We start from the raw sequence: 25,625 nt of genomic DNA on the forward strand, positions 1-25,625 counted from the left end.
ATTGATTACTGTTGCTTCATATTGTTTTGAAATCATGAAGTATGAGTCTTCCTATTTTTTATTTTTCAGATTGTTTTTAGCTATTATGAATTATTTTCAATTAGATATCTATTTTAGAATTAGTTTGTTAAGTTTACAAAGAATTCAGCTGAGACTTTGCCAGAGATTATGTTGAAACTGTAGGTCAGTTTTGGGAAGTATTAATCTCTTAAGAATATTAACTCTTCTGAATAATGAATATGGATATTGATTCCATAATTAAAATCCTTTAACATTGTAGGTTTTAGAGTATAAGTTTTTCACTACTTTTGTTAAATTTATTTCTCAGTATTATTTTTGATGCTCTGTAAATAAAATTATTTTCTTAATTTCCTTTATAGATTATTCATTGCAAGATGATGTGGTTTTAATGTTTGTGTCCTTGCAAAATTAATATGTTGAAATCCTGCTACTTAAGCTAATAGTTTAGAAGGTAGAGCCTTTGGGAAGTAACAAGGTCATGAGGACTCCATCCTTCTGAATAGGATTCGTGCCCTTATAAAAGAGGCTGAAGAGAGCAACTTACCTCTCCTGTTTTTGTAAGGAAAAATAGAGAAGGTGCATTTTGTAAGGAAGCAGGCACTTGCCAGACAATCTGTCTGTTTGATTCTATTGCTGAGACTTTCCATTATATTTTACATTTCTCTAAGTGTGTCTTTCGTTTCCAAAAGTTGTGATGATTTTTGATGTATGCTATTTATGTCATTGAAGATTTTTTTTGTTCGTTTCTTTGATTCCTTCTCATTTGGGTAGACTATGTCAGAGGGAAGATCTGAGGCCCAAGGACTGCTGTTCAGATTCTTTTTTCCCCTGGCATGCTCACTTGATGTTGTTTTCTTCCCTTCTCCTAGAGATGTGGCCTCCTGAGAGCCACACTACAGTGATTGTTATTTCTGGTCTGGATGTAGCCACCCAGTGGAGCTACCAGGATCTGGGCTGGTGCTGGGGAGTGTTTTCATGGAGTCCTGTGATGTGAATCATCTTTAGAAGTTTCTGCTGCAGATAACCAGCACCTGCTCCAGTGGAGGTGGCAGGAGAGGGAAGTGGACTCTGTGAGTCCACATGGCTGTAGTTTTGTTTACAGTACTACTTTTGTGTTGGTTGCCCTCCAGCCAGGAAGTAGCACTTTCAAGAGCACATCGGCTGCAATAGAATAGAGAAGATCAGGTGGTGAGGGAAGCCATAGAACTCCCAAGAGACTGTGTCCTTTGTCAGCTACAGGGACAAGCAGAAAAGGACCATCAGGCAGGGTTAGGCACGCCTGAACTCAAACTCTCCTTGGTGGGGTTTGCTGTGCTTGCTATGGAGGATGGGGGTTGGGGGAATGGTTCTCAGGCCAATGGAGTTATATTCCCATGGTGATTATGGCTGCCTCTGCTGCCTCATGTAGGTTGCCAGGGAAATGGGGGAAAGTGGGCAGTTATAGTTCTACCTTCCCATGCAGCCCAAAAGGCCTATCTCACTCCTACTGTGCTCCCCACCCACCTCACAACAACACTGAGTTTATTTTCAGGTAGCAGGTGAGCAGGGCTAAGAACTTGCCCAGGCTACCAGCCTCCTGGCTGAGAAAGCAAGCAGAGCTTTCAGGTTTCATGCCTCCTTGCCTGCCATAACTTCTTTGCTGTGTCTGCACTCCCAATTTGCCCCCTTCACGAGGTTCTGTCCAGCAAATCTTGCATTTGTTCGAAATTGTTACAAAGCTCATCTGGAATTTTTTTTTCTCCTTGTGGTATTTTTCCAGTTCTCCTGGCAGCCCTCTGCAAGGATTCTTGTGAAACAAGGTCAGAAATGGCTTCCCTGGGGACTGAGAATGCCCACAGGGCTCTTTCCCCTGCTTCTTGAACTTTTTTATTTTGCTTGGCTCTCTAAATTTGTTTCAGCTCCAGGTAAGGTCCAATTCTTTTCCCATGATCTGGACCTGCAGGTTACTCAGTGATGGCGTGTGTTCAGGGGCAGAAAATTCCCCTTTCATACATAGGGCACTCATAGTTTTTTGGCTGTCTCCAGGGGCCTAGAGCAGCAATCCACTTCCTTCAAAGGGCCTGTGGATTCTCTCAGCTTTCCTAGTATGTTCCTGTGGTAGTTCTTGTAACAAGTTTGTAATGTGAGTTTCCACATGCTGCTCTGTTTGTCCAAGTACAAGAGTAGATTTTAAATGTTCTCTTCACAAAAAATAAGTATGTGAAATAGTTCATATGTTAATTTGTTGGATTTAGCTATTTCACAATGTATACATATTTCAAAATGTCATGTTTGACACCATAACTATAAAATTTTTGCTTTTTAATTGAGAGGTCAATAACCTAAAAAAAAGAAAAAGAAAAAATATTATATCATTTTGAAAACTCATGTGAAAACTTAATTTTAAAAATGGTTCTCAAGGAAAATGATTATATTCTGCTAGATAGATTGATCAATGAAAAATACAATTATTAGCTGGTGAAAGACACTCTTGTAGGTGCTATGAAAGCTATTTAAAAGTTTAAGAAAAAATCAGAAATTAATAACCTTCCAAAAAAGAAATAATTGGAACAAAATAGTTTCACTGGTGAATTCCACCAAACAAGTAAGAAAGAAATGTTATTAATTCTCCACCAATTCTCTTCATAATCTCTTCCAAAAAATATAAGCAGAGGGACTATTTCCTAACTCATTCTGAGACCAATGTTACACAAATACCAAAACTACATAAAGACATTACAATAAAGGAAAACTAAAGATGAATACCTCTAATAAACATCAATCCAAAAATCCTCAACAAAATATTAGCCAATTGAATCTCACAATTTATAAAAAGAATTATAAACTGCAACCAAGAAAAATTTATTTCTGTCATTGAAGGCTGGTTCAGCATTAGCAATTTTGTCAATGCGATCCACTCTATCAATAGACACAAAAGGAAAAATCACATGATTTTTTCAATTCATGCAGAATAATCATTTGATAAAATCTAATATCCATTCACAATAAAAACTCTAAGTAAAATAGAAGTTCAGAAGCAACTTCCTGAACTAGATCAATAATATCTTCAAAGATATACAGCTAAGATGATTCTTAATGGTATAAGACTAGATGCTTTTGCAAGGAAATTTAAAGTATACACATTTGAAAGGAAGAAATAAAACTGTTTTTGTTTGTAGATGGCATGATTGTCTATGTGGAAAATCCCAAACAATAGACAGAAAACTTCCTGAAACTAATAAGCAATAGAAATATAAGCTTAATATATAAAAGTCAATTTCTTTTCTATATATGAGCAATGCACAGTTGCAATTTGCAATTTAAAAAAATGCCATTTTACAATAGTACCAAAAAATGAAAGATATAAATTTGACAAATTATGTATAGGATTTTATGTAGAAAACTACAAATCTCTGATTGAAGAAATAAAAGATGATCTAAATAAATAAAAGATGTTCTGTGCTCATGGAATAACATATTTAGTATTGTTAATGTGTCTTTCCAAATTTGAACTAGAGATCTAATAAAATAAAAAACCAAAATTCTTACAAGCTATTTTGTAGACATCTAGACACTGAATATAAAATTTATATGGAAAGTCAAAAGACTTGGAAAACCAAACAATATTAAAGAAGAACAAAGTTGAAGAATGCATGCTACCTATTTTCAAGAATTATTTTAAAGCTACAGTAAAGTTGTGGTATAGTAATGGAGAAAGAAGAGACAGATCTATGGAAAATAATTGGGAATTCTGAAATAGACCCACAAACTTATTGACAAGGAAGCAAAAGCAATTCACTTGAGAACAATACTCTTTTCAAAAAATGATGTTGACACAAATGTGAAAAAATAAAAACTTGGAGACAGACTTTATACCTTGCAAAAAAATCAACTCAAAATTCATCATAGACATTTTATAGTAACTTATCTAAATGTAAAATGCCAAACTGTAAAACTTCTAGAAGAAAAATTTGCAGAAAATCTAGGTAATCTTGAGTTTCATGATGTGTTTTTAACTGCAATACCAAAAGCTTGATCCAAGAAAGAAAATTTGGTAAGTTGTATTTTACAAAATTGAAAACTTCTGTTCTGTGAAGGGCACTGTTAAAAAAATAAAAATAAAAATTATACTCAGGGATAAAATATTTTCTGACCACATATCTGATAAATGACATGTCAAAAATATATGGAGATCTTTTAATATTCAACAATAAGAAAACAAACAACCCAATTTTAAGAAATAGACTAAAGATGTGAGCAGACAACTCACCAAATTAAGTAGATAGATGGCAAATTAGTATATACAAGAATGCTTATTCATATATCATTAGGGAATTGCAAATTCAACAACAAGATACCACTACACAGTTATTAGAATGGCTAAAGTCCCAATCACTCACTATACCAAATGCTGACAAGAATATGGAGCCACAGAAACTCTTATTCATTAATGCTGTTATTCAGACTGCTACAGCCACTTTAGAAAACTGTTTGGCAGTTTCTTACCAAGTTAAACATAGACTTATAATCCAGAAATCATATTTCTAGGTATTTCCTAAATGAATTGAAAATACGTCCACAGAAAGGTTTAAAGTCGCTTTATTTATAATTGGAAAAACTGGGAGCAACTAAGATGTCCTTTAATAGGTGACTGAATATACAAACCGTGGAATACAGACAATGGAATATTATTCAGTGAGAAAAAGAAATGAGAAATCAAGGTACAAAAGGCATGGTTGAAACTTCAGTGCATGCTCTAATTGACAGAAATGAATTTTAAAGACCCAGGTGCTATGTGACTCCAACTATGTGATATTCTAGAAAAGTCAAATTATAGATATAATAAAGAGATAAGTGGTTAACAGCAGTTTGATTCAGAGGAGGGTTGAACAGGTGAAGGAAAAGATGTTTTAAGGCTCTGAAACTGTGCTGTATGACACCATCCTGGGGGACACATGACAGTGTGCATTTGTCAAAACCCGAAGAACTTTATAGTACAGGGAATAATCTTAATGCATTAAAATTAATTTTAAAAATAATGTATTGAGCTCCAAAGTTTGAGACCAGTCTGGGAAACACAGTCAAACCTTGTCTTTGAAAAATGTGGAAAATAAAAGTAGTCAGGCATGGTGGCATGCCCTAGCCTAGCTACTTAGGAGGCTGAGATGGGAGATTGCTTTAGGAGCTCCAGGCTGTAGTGAGTGTAATCATGCCACTGCACTTCAGCCTGGGTGATAGAGCAAAATTGTTGCAAAAAAAGAAAAAAAGAAAAGAGAGAGAGAGAGAGAGAGAGAGAGAGAGAGAGAGAGAGAGAGAACAAAAGAAAAAGGAAAGTGTTATAAAAATAAGAGATTGACAGAATCTAGGATGGAACTTACACTGTGACAAAATAGTCTAACTGTACTACAAATGTATGCACTGACTTAACAGAAAGGGTGGAGGAAGGGTCATAACCTTAGCAATTCTGGAAATCAGTGGGGGATTCACAGGGCATCAGTTAACATACCGACAGTGCTATACGTATGCACACTAGAATGAACGAAAACTTAGGAAGCTCTTGACTGATGATGTGAGCCAGGTTTCTCACTGTCAGGGACAGTTTACAAATAAGCAAGGGGAGAAGACTGGGATGATCTATGTGGCAATGGATTAGGGTTAGTGATGTCGGTATGAACTCACATTTAGTTTAATATAGATTCAGATGTGCATACATAGAAATGTGTATGGACATGTATTTATACATGGGCTAGTAGGCAAATATATTTTCCCGCCATCAGCTGAGAGAGCTTGGGCTACCCTGGTAGCAGTGAACACACTTGGTGCCCAGATCTTGGTTTTTCATACTATTACCTAGTGAAGGGAACTAGAGCGCCTTAGATTAATCACTGATTCTAAGACTGGGACAGGAAACAGACAAGAGGAGTCTGGGGCATCTTGTAGTGCCCACAGGTAAGGAAGTGTTCAAATAAAACTCCCACAATTATGAGAGTATGTCAAAGGGACCGGAGCTAACTGAAAGCGCTGCCCTTCACCAAGGCTGGAAAAACTTGAGCAATAATGGCCCCCAGTAAGTAGTATGGCTCATAACCTAACGTATAAAGTGCATGGCTATGAGCTCATGCCAATATAACCAAATGAATTCAGGAGTATAGACAAATCTTCTATGTAGACACAGTTCCAAATACTTTAATAATTTATTTTATTTTGAAGCTACATACTGAATTTATTAATACAACATTAAGTTTCTATGTGTAAAAAAAGTCTTTGTACATAGTAATAAAAAAAAGATGAGGCAAGATGCATCAAGCAGAAACCTTCTGGCTCCTTTCCTCTGTATTCGTATAGAGCCACTGATGAATTATGAGCACAATCCTCAACGCTTCAAGTGCGGGCTGCACATAGTGACTTAATTCAAAAGACACAGTTTGGAAAGAATGGAAAAAGAGTAAATTTAAAGTCGACAAACCTGACAACACCCCTCAGTCAGGTGATGAAGGTCAACTTCAACAGTGGTAAGTCATGTTGATAGCATGTACCTTGGTATGATACGGTAAGGATTCCACTTGGATTCTGCGGTCCCACTCCCTCAAACCTATAACCCCGGCGTAATCATAAGAAAATCATCAGATGAATCCCAGTGAAGAAGCATTCTACATCATACCTGACCACAACAGCTCAAAACTCCCAAAGTTATCTAAAAAAGATGAAAAGTCTGACAAATCATCACAGCCAAAAAGAGCCTCAGGAGACAGAATATCCAAAGCTAATATAATATCTTGAATGGAGTCCTAGATCAGAAGAGGGAACTAAGTAAAAAATAAGGGAACTTAAAAACAGTGTGAGGTTTAGTTAGTAATTATCAATCTAATAGATGCACTAATTGTAACAGATGTGCTATACTGACAATAATATCTAGCTACATACAATTATATCGAGTGGTCTAAATAGATTTTACCACATACCAAAAGGGCTTTCAGAGGTCACATTTAGATGATTTCCTCCTCTTTTATTCTGTCCCTTGTAGCTCCTTGCAATATCTTTTCCCTTAAGACTTTACACAGATGTTGCTACCCTTGAAGAGTAAAACTGTAGGGTGTATCTACCTTTTAATATAAATCAGTAGAATTTAAAAAGTCATTAATGTCAAAGTTATATCTTAGTCTTTTGCAAAATAAAAATGAAGTTGGAAAGAAATTCATTTTAAAATACATGACGTTAAGGTGGTAGGTTTGATTTTGGTGAGGAGATCCTCACTCTGCCAGAGAGGTCTTTTACATCATCCTGTGTGAACATCATGTTTTGGCAGTCAGCAATTCAGACCCTGAATACACAGAGGACTTGGCTTGTTGTGTTAAATTGAATTTTATTGCACATTTTATGAAAGATTTCCAAAGAATTTCTGGCACACATTTTTTGGCTCATAATCCTGAAGGAAATGTTGAAAACTGGTGTAAAAAATAGAACTTTATCCTCTTCTTTGTCGCTATGCTCTCAAAAGACCAAAATGAGCTTTTTAGTCATGTATTATAAAATATAATCAGGCTTAGCTCGACTTTAGGTGTTGCTTAACTGTGGCGTTCCGAGCTGAGACTCTAAAATTTGTTTTCCCTTCCATTAAGATACCCGTAGTCCTGATACCTACCTATAATTATGTCTTGAAGGGTTCTCTAAATGTGGACTTCTCAATTGAGGTATAACTAAAAATTTCTAAAACTACACTAAAAACTGAGAACTCTGCTTTTTAATTTTTTTTTATAGAGTCATCTTTCATTTATAGAAGGAAAATCTCTAAACAGTATATGCTGCAAAGAACTTGAGATGGTCTGCTCTTGGCCTGCACAGGCCTCAGAAGATTGCCCTTTTCAAATATCTGAGCTAGTCATTTCTCCATGCATTGCTTCAAATGAATCTTCCCATTTCCTGTCTTGGTCTCTTCTGGTCCATTTTTCATCCTATAGCCAGAGAGAACATTTTTAAATGAACCCAATTATGTCACTTTTGTTTGTAAAACCCTTCAACCGCTTTCCAATGCCCACAGGCTGAAGTCCAAACTTGTTACTGTAACCTGTTAATACAGCACATGCTTGCCCCACTTCCAGCTTCATCTCCAGTCACTCCTCTCTGTTCATAATGCCAGCAAACCGCAAGAAACTTCTCTAAGAGCAGGATGTGCTCTCTCATGACACCATCACACACTAGCCTGTCAATTACGCTTCCATCTTTACCTAAAAATTCTGACCTATCCGTAGATATCTCTTCTTCCAAGGAGGCTTCAAACATGGCAAAGACGAAATCCACCCACAGTACTATAGCTTTTGATGAGGTATGCCCAGCAGCCTTTAGCCCCAGGTATTTTGCTGCAGGAGATCCACCTTTTTTTTTTTTCTTTTTTTTTCTTTTTCTTTTTTTTTTTTTTTTTTGAGAGTAAGGAGTTTTGCTCTTGTTGCCTAGACTGGAGTGCAATGGCATGATCTCAGCTCACCACAACCTCTGCCTCCCAGATTCAAGCAATTCTCCTGTCTCAGCCTCCAGAGTAGCTGAGATTACAGGCCTGCACCACCAAGCCTGGCTAATTTTTTGTGTGTTTTTAGGAGAAAGGGGATTTCTCCACGTTGGTCAGGCTGATCTCAAACTCCCGAACTCAGGTGATCCGCCTGCCTCAGTCTCCCAAAGTGCTGGGATTACAGGCGTGAGCCACTGCACCTGGCCAGGAGATCCACTTTTTTTGAGAGCTTATTATGGTTAACACTAGTAGTTCTAGTTAGATGAACTCATTCATTTATTTATATGCAAATATTGAATGAACACCTACCAGGCAGTATTCTTTAAGGATTCAGAGATCAGCAAATACGTACTTGGGCTACAAAACAATTCCTGCCCTCATGAAGTTTTTCTTTTACTTTTTTCTTTTCTTCTGGCAATAGGCAAAGAATCAGCAAATATAAAATAAAAGTGAATTAAATGGTATTTTAGAAGGTGATAAATGCTGTGGGCATGAGGATTGGAAAAGATAAAAGAGATTGAGAGAAAGAGGGTAGAATATAGCATTTGAATGTTCTAATCAAAAATTTGAATAAGGATAGAGAGATAACCATAGGGGATCTGGTGGAAACTCATTCCAGCCAAGATCCTAAGTCTTAAGGTGAGGAAATACCTGGAGGGTGGAGAAAGAGCAGGAAGACTAGTCTGACGGGTTGAGTGGGTGAGGGAAGAGTAGTCGGAGTTGAAGTCACAGAGTTAATGGTGGACACCTGCAGGAGGGCTTTGGAGGCCAGTGTAAGGGTTTGTCTTGCTAATCTTTGGGTCTTCTCCCTGGGGCTGGATGAATAGGAACTCTATTGGCCAAACCTTTCACCTCTTTTCTTGAATATAGTGGCCCTGACAGGGCCAGTCAGCACCCTTTCATGAGTTTAATATAGACATCGCCCAACATGTAAGGGCACGTGGAAGGGAGACGTTATTCTCATTATTGTGAGACGCCTACTTGTGAAAAAACTGTAAGGCCTGCTGGGTGAACTGTCTCCCACCTGTAATCCCAGCACTTTGGGAGGCCAAGGTGGGTGGATCACAAGGTCAGGAGATGGAGAATAACACAGTAAAACCTCATCTCTACTTAAAATAAAAGAAATTAACCTGGCATGGTGGCATGCGCCTATAATCCCAGCTACTCAGGAGGCTGAGGCAGAAGAATCACTTGAACCTAGGAGGTGGAGGTTGCAGTGAGCTGAGATCGTGCTACTGCACTCTAGCCTGGGCGACAGAGTGAGACTCCATCTCAAAAACAAACAAAAAAACTATAAGGCTAGAACAGCTAGTGGCTGTATTTTCTGTCACATGTAAGGAGCTTGTTTAAGAATACAGTTATTGGAGAAGAAAATAGTTCCATGAGATGGGCAAAGGAAAAAAAAGTCCCAAATACGCCATTTGAGATCTTACGCCTAGTAATGGCTGAAACCAGCCCCCATATTGAACATTGAGATAAAGTTGGTTTCAGTTGGAGTTAAATTTCCATCTCTTGAAAGCTAGACTCTTCATGAATGCAACTCTCAGTACTCCAGATCACCATCTGATTTTCTATTTCTGTAAGTATTGTGTTGGGGGTAGGCCCTATTTCTACCTACACATCACGTGGCATCAGCAGTTATCAAATCACAGTCAGTCTTGTTTCATCTACTAACCCTATCCACTTTCCATCTCCATCAATTGCGTAAAGCAAGTCGTAGACATCATATCATTTTATCCGTATCTTATGAATCTTCGAAAGATAGAGCGCTTTAAAATATATGACCACAAATTAGTATACCTAGAATAACAATAATTATTTTTAATGGGATGTATTTAGTAGATTGAGAATTTTGGAGAGTGGCAGGAAGGCTGTATCACTACTCCTTTGCTCAGAGCTGGAGCTCCAAAGTGATGAGGAGTTTCCATTTGCTTACATTTCTTTTTGTGTTTAGATTATCTGGTACTATTGATTTTTTAGTTTCACTAGAGGATTAAAGAAAATAAACTTCCTAATATTGATTTAAAGAATAGGGAAGATGACTATGCGATAATTTGAATTAAGTAATTTAACATCCTTTGTATTGAATATTAACCACTACTTCCTTTATGGAGATGTTGCAATGTTTTCATTTATCTGGAGTCAAAAAGTTTAACCTGAATATTATTATAAGAAGTATTCTTGTTAATATTTTCCTGCTACTTCCTGTAGCTCTCACTGCTTGAATCCTCCATATATTTGCAATGAGTAATGATTTATAAATTGTTCTGGGAAAATTGTTACCTCCATACAAACAAAAATAGAAAGCCAATCATTAAAACCCACCAAGAGTTTCCCATTGACTATAGGGAATAAACCAACAAAAACAGGATGTGAAAACAAGGTCACCCCTTTGTCATTTTCTTCTTCAACCACAGCTGAAAACTATGGTTCATTTATCTTTATATCTCTGGACTTAAGAGTGCATAGTAAATGCTCAATAAATTTTGAAGGTAAGGGAATAAGGGAGTTAGTTAAAAGTGTATCAGTTTTAAGCTCTCTCTTGAATTACAATCATAAGGTCTGGGTAACTGTGTATGTCAAAATAGCTTTCCCAAGGCAATTGTCATAAGTAATTGTGCAATTCTTTTCTCTACAATCCTCAATGAGGGCTTTCCGACACAACAGCTGAGATAGCTGCGTCTTGTTAATGGACTTGAAAACATGCAACCCTCTGGCTGCTTATTTCTCCCCTCTAGAGAATGGGGCCAGCATCATGGCATTCTCAGAGATATTCTGTACATTAAAGACTGGTGGTGCAGCTTAACCACATACATCCCACAAAAAATATTTGCTCAGATATTTAAGGCCTCTATGCTGAAAGTATTTATTGACAAATGCCTTCAGATTAAAGGTATTTGAGTCATGAAGGAACCATGATACTGAACCTTGTGAGGCATACGGAAAATGGATTCTCATAATGGTGTAGTGCTTGCCAAGTTACGAAGAGTTCTGGTCAATGGCGATGTCCAACACTATGTGCCAAATGCTAGCAGAAGTACAATGATAAAAGAACAGCACAGACAGAAGAATGAAACAGCAGGGTAAGCAACCCCATATTTTGCTCACACTCTCTAAATTGATCCCTGCTTGACATAAGTGTGGTGACATAGGTTCTCCTCTGCTACCACCTCCACTTCATTATTCTTATTAGACTCCCAGATAAAAGAAAGGTGAAGACAACATCTGTCTCACCTGGCGTGCTACAGCACATTATACAATGAAGTTATATTCTTTACCCTCATGTACTTAGGTCTCTTGACCAAGAAATAAAAAGTCTGTTCCTTGAAAGTAATTACAAGCTAGAAACATTTTATTTTATCGTCGTTCACTCTCAACATTGTTCATTTCTTTTTGTATATTTTATCGTCGTTCACTCTCAACATTGTTCATTTCTTTTTGTATATTTTATCGTCATTCACTCTCAACATTGTTCATTTCTTTTTGTAGGGCCAAGTTTCTCATCTATATTGTATTCCTTGTAACCAAGGAACTTAATTTAACATTTCTTGTAGAGTACCTCTGATGGCAAATATTTTTTTAAGATTATGCCTAATATGGTATTTCTGTCTTACTTTTGAAGTTTATTTTCACTGGATATAGTACAGCATTTTTTCCCCAGCACATTAAAGACTTTACTACATTTTGTTCTTGCTTACATGGTTCTGATGAGAAATTAATTAACAAATTTACATTAATTTGCATGTTTTTCCAAGATTTTCTTGTTACAAGTATGGGATGGAGATTCCTTTCAACTTTCTACATCTCCAGGGTGAATTTGGAAGGTCCATCATTATTTTTAAAGTATATCTTCAATGGATATTGAATCCTGGGTTAACAGATGGTTTTTGCATTTAATTTTTCTTCTCCACTATGTTCTAGCTTGTGTTGTCTTAGACAAGGAATACGGTGGTAATGATTATCTTTGTTCTTCTGTATATAATCTGTCTTTTTCTTTATGGCTAATTTTATGATTTTTCTTTCTTACTGATTTGTAGGAACTTGACAATAATATATAGTAGTTTTGGTTTTCGATGCCCAAGTTCACTGAGTTTCCTGGATCATCGGACTTGGAAAATGTATGGCCATTATTTCTTCAAGTGATTTTTCTGTTCCAATCTTCCTTTCATTTTTTTTTCTCTCATATTCAATGTATACGTATACTTAGTATTGTCTGAAGTTTACATAGGCTTTGCTTATTCATTGTTCTCTTTGTTTCTCTATTTCTTTTTTGGTGAGTTTATATTATCCTGCCTTCATGTTCATTGATCCATAAAATTTTATTCTACATATTGCATCTTTTAGCTCTAGATTTTACTTTTGGCTCTTTTTAATGTGTTCAATGTCTCCTAAGTACATTAATGTTTCTCTTTAAATCTTCAAACATAATTTTAATAGCTGCTTAATATGCTTCTTTGCTAATCTCATCATGACTTCCATTTTTGTGTCCACTTCTGTTCAGTTGTAATTCTCCTGTTTATGGACCAAATTTTCCTGCTTCTTTGCATTTCTAATATTTTTTCATTGTACATTAAATATTGCATATTCTAACATTCAAATTCTTTAGAGTTTTTTTTTTTCAGGTTTATTGTAAATCAGCTTGAGAGTCCCAAGGCTTAAAGAAAAATAATTGGCTCTGAGTAGCCTTCCATCTAGGACTAGATTAACCTTAATCCTATGATATAAACTTTCTAGATTCTCTTGTGAATTACCAAGGTGCTTAACAAGGTTCCTCCTATCTGCCTACTTGGAACTTGAACATCATTTTGTACAAACTTTGTTTTTCCATTTACAGCTTCCCTGTAGTTGTTTTATCTCAGATACCTTTTATTTTCACCTGACCTTCTGGATCCTGACCAGTACAGACATGGTGAAATACTATAAGAGATCCTTTTGCAGAATTCTGAAGTCTGTTGCAAATCCCAGCAACCTCGGTATCACTAAGCCTTGATTTGTCCCCTCAGCTCAGAAACCTTTCTGTGTTCTCTTCAGGCTCCCTGTCCCAGTGCTGCCATCTGGGAAGTGCCTCCAGGTAGAACTGAGATAACCATGATGCTCACATTGTTTCCTTCTCCCAGTGATCCTCATCCTGCATCACTTGTTATTCAATGGCTGAACACAGTTATCTTGTATATTTTGTCTATTATTCTAGTTGGTTGTGGAAGAAATCCTTGCCTCTTAAAATTTATTCAACTGTGGCCCTCCAGGCGTATTTGATTGCCTAAGGCATTGCACCTGTTTGCCCGATGCTCTGCATTCTACTGGTCTGCATGCTTCCTAGAATGGAAATAAATCTTTTAATTGCAAAGGGGTCAATCTGGTCTTCAGGTCACAATTTCCATAAATTCAATATCAGCTTGTCTTTACCAATTGTATGCCTTCTATTAACATTTTTTTTCAATTGCTCTGCTCTATCATCTTTCTATCCACAAGGATTTCAGAAAGCATAGAAACATTCCTTTCTTTTTCTCTAGGCCTGTGTGAGTTTTCTTGAAATAATCTTTTGAACTCCCTGTTAATGCACATAATTGTTTCATACCTCTTCCTTTTGCTTCTTAGAGGCTTACATTATGTTTGAAGCTAGAAAAGAGATCAAGTCAGCTGATTAACTTTGCCAAGTGGTGGGCACTGAGGTAGCTTTTCTGAACTAACCTCAGAATGCTTAGGTTGAAGGATGAATATAAATAGTGCTAAAAATTGATTTTTTTAAAAAAAGCATGAATAAAATATTCTGATAGATGAGGAAGAGCTAGTACATAACAGCACATGGCACATAGATAGTATTTAATGGTATAGGAAAAAAATAATGAATCTGAATCTGGTACAGAGAGCTAACTGTAGTTTAGCTACCCAGTGAAGAAAACACAAGAAGCAGAGGCTTAGATGGTTAAATAAGTAATAGTCTGACTCCAGAGATGAGGAGTCAGTACTCATAGTAATAATAAAACAGTTCAGTGCTTTAAAATTTTTCAAATATTGTATGTTAAGTGTTTCATTTAGGAAACATGTTTTGATACACATATGTTCATTTGATCTTTTAATTACTTTGCGGTCACTAACATTATCATCATTCCCATATTACAAATAAAGTAACTATCCAAAGAAAGTCGAAGTTTCAGTAATTCATGTAGGGACACCTACGGTTTGTAAAAGATGCAACTGGGGATCCAACTGAGGTGAGCCAGAAAGTCCATGTTTCTAACCACTGTGCTCCACTAAATTTTATGTAGGTGGGGCTTTTTTTTTTTTTTTGAGACAGGATCTTGCTCTGTTACCAGCCACCAAGCTGGAGTACAGTGGTGCGATCTCGGCTCACTGCAACCTCCACCTCTGGGTTCAAGCAATTCTCCTGCCTCAGCCTTCCAAGTAGCTGGAACTACAGGTGCGTGCCAGCACACCCAGCTAATTTTTGTATGTTTTGGTAGAGACGGGGTTTCACCATGTTGGCCAGGATGGTCTCAATCTCCTGACCTTGTATCCACCAGGTCGGGCTTTTTTATATGCTCTGCTTCTGTCTTTGCTGATGGCCAAAGCACATTTAAAGGCCATGGGAAGGATAGTGTGGACGCTACGGCTGCCTCTTTACATCACTCAGTTTACAGCTCTCCCCCATCCCCCTCCTTCCCTTCCTTGCCCCCCTCTTTCCCTCCTTTGATCAGTATCTCAGCTAGTCTAGGACAGCCGTTTCATGTTACTTTACTTGGATATTGCTATTGTAGCAGCCCCTTTACACATGGACTGTATTTTTAAAGAGTAGATTCTGACAGAACCCTAGGAACAAATAAAAAATTAAACATTTAGTTAACACAGCATGTATGAAATTCAGCCCAAGAAAACACACAAAAACTCAACAAAGTGCAAAAGAATGATTAGGGCACATCCAGTGTGCATGCTTTCCACCATAAACAAATGGACAACTTATATAAATTCCATATTTGAAGGAAAATTATATAATGATTGGAAACATTCATCTATTTACCCTTTAACAGCTGTCTAAAAAAATTTCCCTGTGATTTTTTTATTTATGAATTTTCGATTAAACAGAGCATAACTATAGCTTCAGAAGTAAAAATCCTCTTAAGCAGATGTCAGATGATTTTGATAAGATACTTCTGTAATTCATCTCTTTGCCATTACAAAAACACACTGGTAATCTTTTAAGTTCCTTTCCTCTGTCTTGAGCCTTGATCCCTGTTCCAATTGCTGTTGTTTTGCCTTTTTGTCTCTTGGGTTGTAATGTGGTTAAGTTTCCTTAGAATTTTCAGATAAAGTGAATAAAACATATACAGTTAAAACACCTTTTTAAAATTCAAATTTGTATCTTAAAATATTATATTTATGATTACTGAGCTATTGAAAATAATGTGCAACTATAAGCTCTATGCAAATTAAGTTAAAATACATCTATAATTTGAATGTGCAAACAAATACAAATCACTCATAATGTAAAACAAAACAAAAGCAATGAAAAATTAACTAAAGTTGAGTAGAGAAATGAGACGTTTAGGATAAACGTGAACATTGAGAGACTCAGCTCATTTCTTTCTCATGAATGAGATGTCCTGCATTCATCATATACATCAGTATGAATTCATATATTATTTTATAAAGCTTAGTTATAATGGATCAAAAGAGAAGCTTAAATATATGCTCTAATTTTTGTTACATTATTGTTATTTTTATTTCTGGTTTACAAAAGTAACTTATAATTTGCAAAAAATGGAAATATTTAGCACAAAAAATTGGTTTTAATACCACATCCATATAATCACTGTTAGCATTTTTGTATATCTTCTCTATCTCTTTTCTTTCCTTAATTTTGTCAGTATGGAAAATTTAAAATATACTTTAAAGAAGAAAGAATAATATGATGATTATATACGTTTTCCTCCCCCAGCTTAAACAGTTTTCAGCCCTGTTATTTTCTCCACTCATCTCTCCCAAATCCTACTGGACTATTTCAGTGCAGTTTCATGATATCATATTGTTTCATCCATGAATGAAAAAAAAGAGACTCTGAGTCTCTTTTTCATTTTGTTTAATTTAGTATTACATTCATGTGAAACATTTACATGTGACCAGAGTACAGCTGTGAAAGAATGCGTCTTCAGAAAAGTCTTGCATTCACCCAGGCTCTCTCTGCTACCATGCTGTTCCTTTCCTCTCCATGTGGAGAACAATTTTTCATTATATGATTGGACCTTAATTTCTTTTTTAAAGCATTGGCAGACATATATTTGTGTTTTCTTCTTCTTCTTTGTTACATAAAGTACACCATGTCAATCATAATTTTTTACCTTGACTTTCTGTAGTTTAAAAATTGTATCCTGAGGCAGGGTGTGGTGGCTCATGTCTGTAATCCCAGCACTCTGGGAGGCTGAGGTGGGCGGATTCCTTGAGCTCAGGAGTTGGTGCCAGCCTGGACAACATGGCGAAAACCTGTCTGTAGAAAAAATACAAAAATTAGCTGGGCCGGTGACATGCACTTGTAGTTCCAACTACTCCGGAACTGAAGTGGGAGGACTGATTGAGCCCAGGAGTCAGAGGCTGCAGGTGAGCAGAGATTTCATCGCTACACTCCAGCCTGGGCAGCAGAATGAGACCCTGTCTCAAAAAAAGAAAAAAATTATAACCTGGACACCCATTTTAAACAGTGCATAGAGATTTCCTTTATTCCATTCTTATAGCTACTGATACTCCACTGCATGGATTAATTATTTATTCACCTAGTTCCCCATTGGTGGATATTCGGTTCATTTACCATCTTTTGTTCCTACATATAGAGCTTCGTATGAGAAACTTATGCATACATTCTGCAATATATTTGCCAGTTTGCCTTTGTTGTACATACCCGGAAGTGGGGTTCCTTAATTAAATTGTGAATTCAGGTGAAATTTTCCTGGATAGCACCAAATTCTCTTCTACTCAAGTAATATTTTTGCCAGTTGTTAATTGGGCTATAGCCTTATCACCAGATTATGTTGTCAGCATCTGATGTTAACCGATTTGACGTGAAAGAAATATCCCAGTGTAGTATTTTTCCTTAAATTTTATCAAAGTTTAATATACATACAGAAAAATTCACAAACCACAGGTGTCCAACTCAATGATTTTTCATAAAATGAGTATGCACGTATAATCAATCAGCCTACAGTTAAGAATTAGACATTGCCAGTCCCTCAGAAACCCTACTCAGGAGCTTCATCCACCTGAAAGTGGTCATCATGTTAACTTCTGAAACCCTCAATGTGATTTGTCTATTTTTACACAATTACCTGAAGCAAATTGTGTAGTAAATGCTCTTTTATTTACAGTTTCCTTTTTTGAGGGGGTTAACTATTGTTTTTATAAGATTTAACTTTGTGGCAACATGTAATAATAGTTTGTTCTCATTTCTGTATAGCATGACAATATATAAATGAATCATTTATTTATCCTCTATTTGATAGCACTATAATGAATCTGATTTTTGCCTATTATAGATTACTGTTATGAATAATCATATATAATGTTTTTATCTCAAAACATGCATATATCTGCACCATTTTTATAAATATTTGTCATTAAATTTAAAATTATCAGCATTCCAAGATACAGGATGATATGACTAAAAACTAAGAATAAAATATGACTACAAACAAATTCACAGATGATTCAAGTATTGTAGTTAAGAGAAAATGATTTTAAAAAGCTGTGATTACAAATAGTGGAAAGAAGAATAAAATACTTAAAATGGAGAAATTTACCATATACATTACGTATATAAACAAATGTAGTTTTAAAAATAAAAAAGAACTAAACTAACCAGTTTATCTGCCTACTAGGCAGCTCAGAAGAATTTATTACTGAAATGGAATACAGATCAATCAAAAACGTCCAGAATAGAGCACAGAAACCAAAAGACTAAAGAGGATATATTTTATTGAAATTCGTTAAGGAAAAGCATGACTGCCATTAACACCTACATTCAACATTATACTTCAATTCTAGCCAAAGTACTAAAAAAAATAATGAAATAAGAAACTTAAAGACTAGGGAAAAAAAACTCATCATATTTCAGATAACATAATTGAGTACATATAAAATTCAAAGTAAGCAACAGGTAAACTCAGGTTTATCAATGAATTTTAAAAAATTGCTGGACATGATATCAACATTAAGTACCTTCTATGCACTAGCAACAAATACAAATGACGAAACACCACAATCATATTGGAAAACATTAAATATTAGAAATAAATGTTATTAAATATATATGGGACTTCTGTCTTGAAAACTATATAACGCAGAGATTACATAAGTAACAAATAAATGGAGATAAATAACATCTTTAATAATTAGAAAACTTAAAATTATAGATATAAAAGATTTCTTTATGTTCATCTATAGAATTGATGTAGTGAAGCCTACCCAAAATGCCAGCAAACATTTTCTACAGGAATTTATAAGCTAATTTAAAAATGCCTGGGAATTCACAGGGTTCAGAATAGCCAAGAAAATTTTGAAGACGCAGAAACTTACCATATCACATATATGAAAACTGCATTGTGATAAAAGCCACACAAATAACATAAAATTTGCTATCTTAATAATTTTAGTGTGCAGTTTTCTAGTGTTAATCAGACTCACATTGTTATGAAACAGATCTTTAGAAGTTTTTCATCTGGCAAATCTGAAACTCTATACCCATTAAATAACAACTCACTTTTTCCCCTTTCCATAACCCCTGGTAACTACCATTCGATTTTCTGTTTTTCTAAATTTAACTGCTTTAGATAATTTATATAAGAGGAATCATATTGTATTAGTATTTTTGTGACTGGACTGGATTATTTCACTTAGCACAATCTCCTTAAGCTTCAGCCATGTTTTAGCATATAACTAAATGTCCTTCCTTATTAAGGCAGAATATTGTTCTTTTGTATGTATATACCACATTTTCTTTATCCATCCATCCATCAAAGGATATTTGTGTTGTGTCGACCTCTTGGGTATTGTGAATAGTGCTAGTATCAACACGAGTGTGCAAATACTTCTAAAAAGCAGAGTGCTTTCAGGTCATGTCTATGGCCTCAATAAAGGTATAGAACATGATCCCTATACCTATATTTAAATTTGTAAATTAAAATATATAAAATTATAAATAAATGTTCCACTTTATTATTGAAGTGGAATACAGATCAATAAAAAATGTGGAGTGCAAACACCTTACTTTGAATTATTTTGGATATATATCCAGAAGTGGGATTGGTAGATTATATGATAGGTCTAGTTTTAATTTTTAGGAGAACCTCCATATAGTTTTTCGTAGTGACTGCACCATTTTTCCACCAACGGTGCACAAGAGTTCCAATTTCTCTACATCCCCACCGACACTTGTTATTTTCTGTTTTTGGTTAGTTGCCATTCCAATGGTGAGAGGTGACATCACATAGTTTAAAAAGCTGTGGTATAAGAAAGTGTGACACTGGTACAAGGAAAGACAAGTAGGTCAATGGTTTCTCAATAAAGAGTTGTGAAAAACATTTATCAATATAGAAATACTAGTTTTAGAGCAAAGGCAATACTGTGGTGGAATGGAAAAACAGCCTTCTCTTCAATTAACTCTGCTGGGTTGATTAAGTACCCATAAGGAAAGAAAATGAATCGTGACCCCCGTCCTATACCAAACACACAAGAGTCACCAGTTCCAGATGGATTGCAGATTTAAACATAAAACTTTTAGAAAACCTAAAAGAATATCTGCATGCTGTTCACTTGGCAAAAATTCCATAAATAGAATTTATAAAGCCAGTAGCTATGAAAAAAACTAGTAATTTGTTTTATATTTAAATGAGAAATTTATTTATCAAGAGAAAATATTAAGATAACTAAGGTACAAGTCCTAACATAAAAATATTTGCATGTATGTATAAATGCAATAAAAACAAACGAAAGAACAGAGTAGAGATCTGACAAATGACTGTAGCTTCACCATTATTTGTTATCAGAAAAAATACAAATGACCCAGAAATTTGAGCCTAACTTTAGAAACAATAAAAAGACATTTTGAAGACAAATTATATAAAATTTCACATAAAAACATAGACAAGATTGTTCATGGAAGAAATCTGTAAGATAGGCAAGAAGGAAACACTCATATACCAATAAATAAACTGATTAAATTAGTTGTTATAAATTCATAAAATGAATATTATACTGCAGTTATTATTAATGCACAACTTCAACCCCCAACAAAATGAACAAACTTCAACAACAACAACAAAATATTAAGAGAAAGAATCCAAAGACATTTACATAAAATGCAAAAAGAGGTAAAGCATGTATATGTTTATAAGTCAAGATAGGGACCATTTAGAGAGGAGTTGTAGGCTGGACAGGTGGGGGAAAAAGCAAACTTCTGAAGCGCTAATATTGTATCTCTTTACCTGGGGAACTTTTACATGGTTGTGTTCACATTGTGAAAATCCATAAAGCAGTTTACTTCTATCTATATACTTTTTCATTTCAGTGATACTTCAAAACAACTTTATACAAACTAGGAAAAAAAAACAAGAAAAATTATAAAAATGATGGAACTCAAAACAGAAGCATGTACAAGGGAAGTCCTACAACACTGGGCATATAGACACCGTAATAGAAGAAAAACCCAGGCCATAGGGGGAAAATGTCCACTCAAATTCTTATAACTTATTAATGGTATATTTTATATTTAACTCAGTTGTCCATGATAAGGCCTCTTTTCACTTTATAACATTAATTTTCTCCTACCATAAAATAAGGTCTTTTTTACTTTCATGAGTACATAGTAGGTCGCTTATCCTTAAGACCTGACCTGAAGACAAAAAGCTGTGGAAACATCGGTGAGCATGTTGAATTGAGAAAGAAGTTGGGTTGCAAATCATTTAAATGGTATTTGGATAATATATATCCAGAGGTGCAGATATCTGGGCCCCACGCCAAACCCCAGCGACCCATTTTTGTCAACAGAGGCCCAAAATGCCCGAAAGTCCTTCAATGTGGAAGGGTAAGAAAACAGTCTTTTCCAAGTGTCTTGTGAAAAGTATTTGATAGGAAAAGTAAATATATATATATATATATATATATATATATATATATGCTCATATTTATTGAGTACATGAGATATTTCAATGCAGGTATATAATATGTAATAACACAGGGTAAATGGTGTGTCTATCACCTCAAGTATTTACCCTTTCTTTGTGTTACAAACAATCCAATTATACTCTTTTAGCTATTTTTAAATGTACAATAAATTACTGTTGACTGTAATCACTCTGTTGTACTTCAAACACTAGATCTTACTCATTCTTTTCTAACTATATTTTTGTACCCGTTATCCATCTCCACATCCCCACAGCCAATGCCTTTTCCAGCCTCTGGTAAGCATTCTTCTACTCTGTATCAGCATGAGTTCAATTGTTTTAAAATTTTCAGCCCCACAAATAAGTGAGAACATGTGAAGTTTGTCTTTCTGTGCCTGGTTTATTTCACTTAGCAAAACAACCTTCAGTTCTATCCATGTTGTTTCAAATGATAGAATCTCATGTTTATTTGTTTTTATTTATTTATTTATTTATTTATTTATTTTTATGACAGATTAGTGCTCTGTTGTGTATATGTACCACATTTTCTTTATCCACTTCTGTTGATGGAAATATTTTAGTTTTAAAATGTTCTTCAGTCAGATTCAGAATGGATGACTCTATGAAGAAAATTTGTCCTGAAAGCCCATATTTTGTCAACTTATAAAGCAATATTTCAACATTTTGAAAAGTCTACATATATTTTTCAGTCTTTATTACTATTAGGAAATTATTTGTGATCTTTAGAAATAAAAATTCTGAATACTTTGATAGGGAATCAAAACAGTAGGAGCATGAAATATAGAAATACAAAAATATTTATTTAAAGTATTTTATTCATGTATCTGAGGTCTGTAGTTAAAAATATGAAATATATATCATAAAAAATATTACTTTGAAATATGTTTACATTTAATTTATGTTAAGCTTCATAAAATGATGATACTATCACTTAGGCCATATTTCACATGACAAATTTAATACAATGCAAATTTAGGAATTGTATTTATTTATTTGAGACAGAGTCTTGCTCTGTCACCAAGTCTGGAGTGCAGTGCCATGATCTCGGCTCACCTGCAGTCTCCACCTCCCAGGCTCAAGTGATTCTCATGTCTCAGTTTCCTGAGTAGCTGGGATTACAGGCGTGTGCCACCACTCCCGGCTAACATTTGTATTTTTAGTAGAGATGGGATCTGTTCATATTGGCCAGGCTGGTCTTGAATTCCTGTCCTCTAGTGATTCATCCTCCTTAGCCTCCCAAAGTGCTGTGATTATACTGTACCTTACTCAAATTTAGAAATTTTATATTAGTTTATTTAAAAATGACATATATTCCTAAGCTTTAAACAAATTATGAACACCTTTTATGAAAGCAAAGTTATTCTGTTTTTTAACAAAAATACTTTAGTAGAAGAATCAGAAGAAAACGTTTTTACAATTCATTGAGAATAACCAGAGCTTCCAGTGAGCCAATAGGAATTGCAGGGTGAGGTGGTCTAAGTCATCAGCTCTTTGCAACTGGAGAGAAATCATACAGTAGAAGAGGCAAATTAGGGAAAAAATAGACGTTTTGAACATTGCTTAAGGCGCAAAATTTATAAACTTGCATGCCAAGTTGCCCCCCATATGCAGATAATTCTGATTTCTGACACATAATAAATGTTCCATAAAGTATTTCTTGAATAAGTAAATGAATGAGTGAATAAATGAAAAGACCAAATCAATCAAACTAGGATATATAAGTCACCACATAATAGTGGCCAGCCCCTCTAAATATCAACTTGGCATTTCTCCTACTCACACTGTTTTTGAATACCCTGGGAGCCAGTGGTTTTTACTGAATTAATATACCCCTGTTTGGGCATTTTTAACATTTTCATACTCACCCATGATCCCAGTGTATGTATTTTCCTTATATATCATTTAATTATTTCCCTCATAAACTACACTTTGTGTTCATGTTCTCTTAGGCACCTATTTTATAATTTAAATGAAAGGTTTCAAGTGTACTTTATGATTTAAAGGTTCCAAGCATTTATGCTCATATGTGTCTTTAATTTCCAAGACTCTGCTCACTTTCATATCACTGAGCTGCAAAATACAAGAAAAATGTGAATCGAAATCTAAGCAGAAACCCCATATAAAAGTGAAGAAGCAAGCAGAAAACAAGATGTCAATCAGCCTTATTGATTACTGCTCTGGATGTTCCAGGTGATGTGGAGCAAGTTGCATGGAGCCGACACTTCAGTGAAAGAGATAAGGTTTAAATGAAGGAAAGAACTGCAAAATCATGCAATGTGGTTAAAAATATAGAGATCAATAAAATACGTAAGTGTTCTTGTTCTCATAGTCTAGTGGAGAAGTCAGACACGGAAACCAATATATATAGTACCATTTGCAAAATTCTACCATATAATATAGACAAAAAACTATTAGGACATTGAGAAAAGAATGACTGACTATTTTTTAAGTGGGTCATTCATTCACACAGCACTTTAGCATACTTTAATTATCATAATTACGCTAAAGCTACCTTGGGAAAGGTCACTAAGCTCTTCCATGGCTTTTCCCTCTCAAATGTAGACTTGTTACTTTACAGCAGGATATTCTTCTTTCTTCCCTGGTGAGACAACATCATTGGTCAGATCCACGTGGCATCTCATTACCCTTTCTCTTGCTCTACCCCAATTATAATTGGCATCTTTAGAGAGATTAAAGTGGGCATGCTGGTTTCAGCTCTCCACTTTGCTCCAGGAAGTGCTTACAGAGAGCAGCTTTTTCTTTCTCCGTTAGCTGTACCTGAGGAGGAGGAAGTCTCACTGACCCTGTAACTGTGTGTGCATATATGCTTAGCTTGGTATGTCAGTCAGCTAGCCCATTTTTCTCCAGAGTAACTGTATTCTACATCCTCCTATTTAGAATTCCTCGGGAATAAAGACTTTATTTTGTTCACTGTCTATCTTATAAATAAACTTTTAAAAATTTAAATATCACTGTAGTAAGAAAACAACAGTGTCTTTATCAGAAACTTCAACACTCAATAAAGCCACCTACAGGAATAAGTGGACTTTTAAAAGGGCCACCTGGACAGTCACATGAACAGAAATGTCCAGCCTCACACCCTCTAGCACAGACAGCAGGGTGCCAGAGTGCACTATTATATGACCAGAGACAGAAATACAGGAAGGGAGAGAGAAAATGGCTGCCTGCTACTTCCCAAGGTGGCGGTCTTCTCTCGAATTCAAATATCACACAAATTACGTATCTGACATATTGCTCCAGGACAGGGAACTACACATTTTCTATTAGACAGCATATTAGTGTTCTAGGGCTGTCATGAGTAACAGCTACGAACTAAGTGACTTAACAGGAATTTATGCATTCAGTTTGTAAGTCCAGATATTTGAAATCAAGGTTTTGTCAGCATTGGTTTCATGTGGAGACTCTGTGGCAGGATCCATGCTATGCCTCTTTCCCAGCCTCTGGTGACTTCTACAATCTTTGGTGGTTTTCAATTCATAGTTGTCCTAAAGCTTTTGCCTCCATGTTCACATGGCCTCTTCCTCTGTTTCTCTTGGTCTCAAATTTCCTTCTGCCTTCTACAAGGATACCAAAGATTTAAAATCTAACTCAAAACCAGCATGGCCTTGAGATTCTTAACTTAATTACATTTGCAGAGACCCTATTTCCAAATAAAATCTCATTCACAGTTCTAGTAAATTAGGAATTGAATATGACTTTTGGTAGAAGGGGCATGCAATTTAGCCCACTATGGATAGTTACACCTGTTATCAACTCATTGCCCTATGCATGTCTTCTTGAAATTTATGGGTTGTCTGCATGTTTTTTTTTTTTTTTTTTTTTTGAGGCTGAGTTTCGGTCTTGTTACCCAGGCTGGAGTGCAATGGCGCGACCTCGGCTCACCGCAACCTCCGCCTCCTGGGCTCAGGCAATTCTCCTGCCTCAGCCTCCTAAGT

Source organism: Saimiri boliviensis, chromosome 10, assembly GCF_048565385.1.
Source record: "Saimiri boliviensis isolate mSaiBol1 chromosome 10, mSaiBol1.pri, whole genome shotgun sequence".
Taxonomy (NCBI): Eukaryota; Metazoa; Chordata; class Mammalia; order Primates; family Cebidae; genus Saimiri; species Saimiri boliviensis.